The sequence below is a fragment of the Aulonocara sp. 'chitande type north' Nkhata Bay genome, linkage group LG4 (genome assembly GCF_057382095.1).
Source record: "Aulonocara sp. 'chitande type north' Nkhata Bay isolate Kocher_YH1m ecotype deep benthic linkage group LG4, A_spYH_male_GT1.1, whole genome shotgun sequence".
NCBI lineage: Eukaryota > Metazoa > Chordata > Actinopteri > Cichliformes > Cichlidae > Aulonocara > Aulonocara sp. 'chitande type north' Nkhata Bay.
In genome coordinates, this window is record NC_141347.1 from 9,584,915 (window position 1) to 9,590,832 (window position 5,918).

A 5,918-nucleotide genomic window follows, 5' to 3' on the forward strand; every position below is an offset into this window, starting at 1 on the left:
GATTTGTCGGGGGAGGATACTTGGAAGGAAACTGAGGCACTGCGAAGCTACACTACCTCTTGGTGGACAGTCTGCACGGTAAGTGTCTCAGACTGAGGGGTTCAAGCGTTGAACAGCTTGTGGTAAAATGATGCTTCATTCTGAGCCATCATCTAGTATTGCAAGAGTCTCCAGTGTTCGGTCTCCATTGTACAGCAATACCTTTACAACCTTTGGCATAACAATGGGGGACCGGTTTGGCCTATCCAAGTGCACCGTTGTAGTCGGAGGAGTCATCATGAGCACACGCTTCTGGATCTGCTGGACCGCGTCACACAGTACTGTCAGGTGCTACAGAGTGGTACTGGCCTATTCCAGACACTAACATTCCAGACACTCTGGATCCCCTGCAGTATGTCTACCGACCCAATAGGTCCCATCAGACACCATTGCTGCTGCCCTTCACTATTCCCTTTTCCATCTGGAAATTGTATATATACAATATATATATGTGTGTAAATTGCCCTGCAGGGGGTCTAGCAGCCTGGGAGCTTGAGGGTCCTGCGCAGTATCTTAGCTGTTCCTAGGACTGCACTGTTATGGACAGAGATCTCCGTAGTCGGTATCTGTAGCCAGTCTTGTCAATGATCTCATTGAGGGGGTCTAGGCCTATGCAGAACAGTAGTGGGGGCAGAGAATCTCCTTGGTAGATCCCGCACCTGATGGTGACTTGTGCTATGGGCTTGAAGTTGGCCTCTAGTATTGTCCACCACATCTCCACTGAGTTCCTGATGAAGGCTCTTAGGGTCCTTCATTTTTTAAATACAAGGATATGACATGTAATTCATCCGATCCTGGCTCTAGCGCTCCTTCCGACCTTGAGCGGTATTATCGTGTACTACATTGTCGCTTTTTGTTGTGTTTTTCTTTTCTTTTTCTTTTTCTTTTTTATTTCTTGACAAAGGGAATCAGGAATATATCTAGCTGGGTCACCACTATAGACAATCCGGCAGAGGAGGAGGAAGGTAAATCGAATTGAGTTTTTTCTTTTTTTAAATACACAGGATATGACGTAGTCATTCAACCGATCCATGCTATATTGCCCCTCCCGATCTGGAGTGGTATAACGTGTTGTAGAAAGGTTTGATCAATTCGCGCTTAAAAAAAGAATACATTCTCTGTTTTTTTTCTTTCACGCTTATGGTACCCAACAGAGGGAGTTGAAGCATCCCTAGCTCTCCCTCCTATTACACCCAAACCTTGCGGGCTGCACGTCAGGAGACTCGGAGGTAATTGACCGGGATGAACCGATCCTATAAATTTAAAAAAATTTGTTCAATTACATTTTTAAGATAATTTACATAAAACTGGATATGTCACAATCTGATGTTGTATTAATAAAGCTCTCTGCCTCGTTGAACGTATGAATCAGCCCTATAAATAAATTTAAAAAAGTGTAAACGATTCAAAGATAAGTGCAGCATCATTACCGGCAGGGGTGGCAGGAGAAGGAGGAGCAGCCTGCGGAGCATCAGCACTGAGGATCTCGGGTACAAAATCAAAACGAGGTTGTGACCCGTCACTATAACTTCTGTGTTTCCCAAAAACACTATGGCCATCCCCTCCCCCGAAAACTACTGGCGTCTGTCCAAAGCTTACTCACACGCGTCCATTCAGTGGTTGGAGTGGGAAGCTAAAATCCCTATTCCATACACGTTAAAGGCGGAAAGAGAGAAAAAAAATAGGCCCATACTTTGTAGACGGTTACTCGGAGAGAGAGGGAGAGAGGTGGGTCTGGGAGTTTCTGGGATGCTTTTATCACAGGTGTCCTAAGTGCCACAGGTCCAAGGAGATCTGCCCTCTGACTCCGGCCAGTAGTAAACTCACAGTAGCACAGGAACAGAGCGGGAGGGAAAGAGAGAGAAAGAGAGCCAGGGACAACAACAAGAGACAACATCGTCACATTAGAAAGGTATAGTAATCATCCACAATTATTTGTAGTTGCAGATGAGAAAGAATTCAGAAAGTTTACACATGCTGTGAATCCTATGTGTGCAATTCCAGGCAGGAAAACACTCTCCAAAAAATCATCCCAGGCTTATGTGAAAGAGAAAGTGCATCTTCTTTTATTTTTGCATATTTTAATTTATATTTTATTGTGTTGTGGCTTGTGGCTCTCTTTCTCTCTCTGCTTTGTCTCTAGGGGCCACCGTATATATAAACATTTATAAATAAAAACACGTTTTTTTTTTTAACATTAGTAATTCCTTTTGTGCATAATTTTATATTGTTGTTGATAATAAATTAATTAAAGCAACAAAACAACCTGAAGAGCTGGTTGGGAGCCGAAAGAGCCGGCTCTTTTTATTGAGTTGAGCCGAAAGAGATGGCTCTCTAAAAAAGAGCTGGAATTCCCATCACTACTACCAATGTGAGCTCCGGGAGAAATGCTTACTGCGTCCACACGGTCGTGATGAGGGAGCACGAATAGACCAAAATGAAAAATCAAACGAGGAGGTCAAAAAGTTCCTGCAGAGCTAAGACGCTCCCGAACCTCTGTCCCCTCGCTCTGCCCTTTACGGAGGCGAACTTGAGGCTGTGGTACAGCGCCTTGCCTGGAGAAAATGTGTAGGCCTGGTGTATCTGCCGCGAAGGCTCTTTTCCCCCATTCTACCGTACAAAACATCTCGAGGTAAATTGATCTTTACCCTCTGCCGCACTTTTTCTGAAATAATCACTTCATAATTAACTCTCATGGTATCTTTTTCTGGCGATTCTTCAGATGAGGACAATTTAAATCAAGCTATAATTGCGAGCTTGGAGAGTCCCCAAAGAGGGACAAAAGGACACCCTGATGATCCTCTACCTACTCACATGAGGCAAGGTGTGAAAACAAGTGTGGGTCACAATCAGCCAGGGTTTGGGGGGATACTCCCACTGGGTTTAAATCTGGGACTCTCCACCATTTGACCCTTAGAACTGAAGAAGCTTGTCGGATGAGAGGTGAAAACATCTTTAAGCAACTTAAAGAAGTCCAGACGCTTTTTTCCCCGCTCTGCTGTGTGGGAGGGAGCCTTGCGTGGTTTTCAAAGGATATCTTATGATCCCAACTTGATGATCAGTGTGAAAATCTCAGATGATATGGGGAAAAATGAGGAAGGGGTTGATTTAGGCGGGCCAAGGAGGGAAGACTATCAATGGACACCATTGCCAGGTCAGCCATGTTTGAGGGGAAAGAAAACTGCAAGAACTTGGCTCTTGACAGTACTGGTAATTACCTATTTTTCTAATATTAATAATAATAATAATAATAATGGATTGGATTTATATAGCGCTTTTCAAGGCACCCAAAGCGCTTTACGATACCACTATTCATTCACTCTCACATTCACACACTGGTGGAGGCAAGCTACAGTAATAGTGTAAACTTTTTAACTGATATTTATTTTTACAGGCAACATTACTGACAGTTTTGCTTTTCCCTTTATTCTGTTGCTTTGCAGCTCTCTGAGGGTACTGGTACTACATCTCTGGCAGAGCCATTGCAGTGAGCTTGGTACATGGTGGTCCACCACCTAACTTTCTGTCACCAACAGTATTTTCTTTTCTAGTTGGAAATTCAGCAAATCCACCCTGGAAGACATAGCTGATTCGGTACTCTTTGAAAAAGTCGAAGAGTTCCAAGTTGAAGAAGAATTGTCTCCCCATACGCTAATCAAGTCCAAAACCTCAGTTTCTGTCCATTGACTCGCTGTCTCCAGTTTCCCCCACCATGCTTTCTCGTTTGTCTTCTCCGGTGCAGTGTGAACATAGAGTAAGAGACAGGGATCTGCTGGTACATGACATTGTCATATTTCAGGTCATCCACAGGGTCCTATTCAAAGGTATTTGGGTATTCTGTGTTTTTCAGATTAATTAAAATAGTGATAGAAATCTTACCTATTAATCAAAATGGCCAGTTTAATAACCTAATACAATTCAAATTGCCAAATTGATTATATGCAGTTAACTTAGAAACCTGAAATTGCATAATTATTAACATTCATCTATTAACATTCATCATTTTCAACATTCATCTATCTCCAGAAGGAAGCAACAGAAGAGCTGCTGAGGAGATGGTTGTTACATTCTGGAGGGACTATCTTCAAGCTACAGAAGGTAATTGGCACTTTAGTGTACAATAAACAGATATAGCGATTTATAGTTCTGCATTTCTGAAAACTTTACTTTAAATAACATACTTGTATAACAATAACACCACAGCTTCTGCTGCTTCTTAATTACCCTCTTGGTTGTAGTAACATTTTTACATAGTTTTTGAAGCTGTTGAAGGATGAAAAGCGTGTTCTATAGTCATTACAATAACAGTCTTTCAAAGATTCTTGCTTTAGATTAATACTCACTGACAAATTATTCTGGCAAAATAATCTAATATGAAGTTACCTTATAACATTTATTTCCTTCTCTGTTTTATGCAGAAGAAGAAGGACATTCCAAGTTAGAGAAGCTATTGGCCTTTGCAACTGGAGCAACTGCGGTGCCACCTATTGGCTTTTCCCCAGCACCCTTGATTGAGTTCATTCATAGAGGAGATGACGACTTCTCTTCTACACCAATTTTCCCTCTTGCCAACACGTGTGTTAACTGCATTAGGCTGCCACTGCATGTTTCATACCAGTTGTTCAAGGAGATGTTTGATTTTGCCTTAGGTAACACTTACGTCTTTGGCAGGGTGTGAACACATTATGCTGTATGAGTTTGTGGTTTTATCTTTTGTATTGGTCTCTCTGCTGATTCAAAGTGAGCATTGAATATTAACTTTTTAAGGTTTTAATATTTCCAAATTTAGCTGCGTCAGTCAAATTGATGTTTTAAGACATCAATTTGACAAGAAGTGATTGTTCTTCAGGATTAAAATCCAATTGTTTAACAGCACTTCAGAAGTTTATTTACACTGTTGAGTATGAACATATAATCTTTGTCTCACTTTAGTCTTTTCATGTGCATGTGCATCTGTCTTTGATATGGTTGTCTTTCTGTCTGTTTATTCTTCTGCCTGTCTCAGTTTCTGTTTGATTGACAACAGAGCTGTCATTTTATCCTATTGATTGATTGATAATACTTTATTCATCCCGAGGGAAATTGAGTTAAGGCTGCCAGCCGTGCCAGCGCCATCTTACCCTTCCGACCATACATACATTACGCAAAACATCACATGGGCAAGACAGGTCAGAGAGGTATAACAATGGAAAATGCACCACACGAGGAAAGATAAGGAGAAAAAAAAACACCTCTGCACATAGCACATGAAAAACTCTTAATACACCAAAGAAACACATGACAAGCAACAGGGGTGGGTAAAGGGTGCAGCATCGGAAGGGAATAAGCATCGAAGGCATTTGGAAAGGGAGGGGGGATGAGTGTGTGCATATCAGTGTATATGTATGTGTGTGCGTGTCCAGAGTTCAGCTGAGACAGTGTCCTTCGCCCTGCTAGGCTAAGTAAACAGTCTTCCAGCCAACCCAGGTGGCCTTGCATGGAATGTGAAGGAACAGACTAAACACAGTCGTTATCAGGGTGTTGTTGTTCAGCTCCAGCCTTGAGACCGCAGCTGGTGCCAAAGGGGGTATCCGCATGAAGTGATGGTGGTTTTTACTTTAGTGCGAACAGCTCATATGAATTTCAAAGCAGTTCTACAGTCCAACACTGGTATCGCAATCTCCCTTTGGAGAGCCGCGAGCTTCGGCATACTCGCACTCTGTGATGTTGTCATTTCTTGTGCTCAAGGAGCCGATTTCTGAGAACTCACGGCAGTGTGCCTCCCCGAGATGTCATCCAATTTGCGCCCAGAGATGTTATTCTGAGCTAGCCCTTCCGTGATGTATCCAGTCTGCAGTCAGAGATCTTATTCTGAGTATTCACAGCAGCCGTAGCCTCTC

General features: G+C 42.5%; 1 pseudogene; it reads left to right on the top strand.

Annotated features, from left to right (window-relative positions):
* Positions 1–223: 223 nt before the first annotated feature.
* Positions 224–4,961, top strand: LOC147331944 (G2/M phase-specific E3 ubiquitin-protein ligase-like; annotated as a pseudogene).
* The last annotated feature ends 957 nt before the right edge of the window (positions 4,962–5,918 follow it).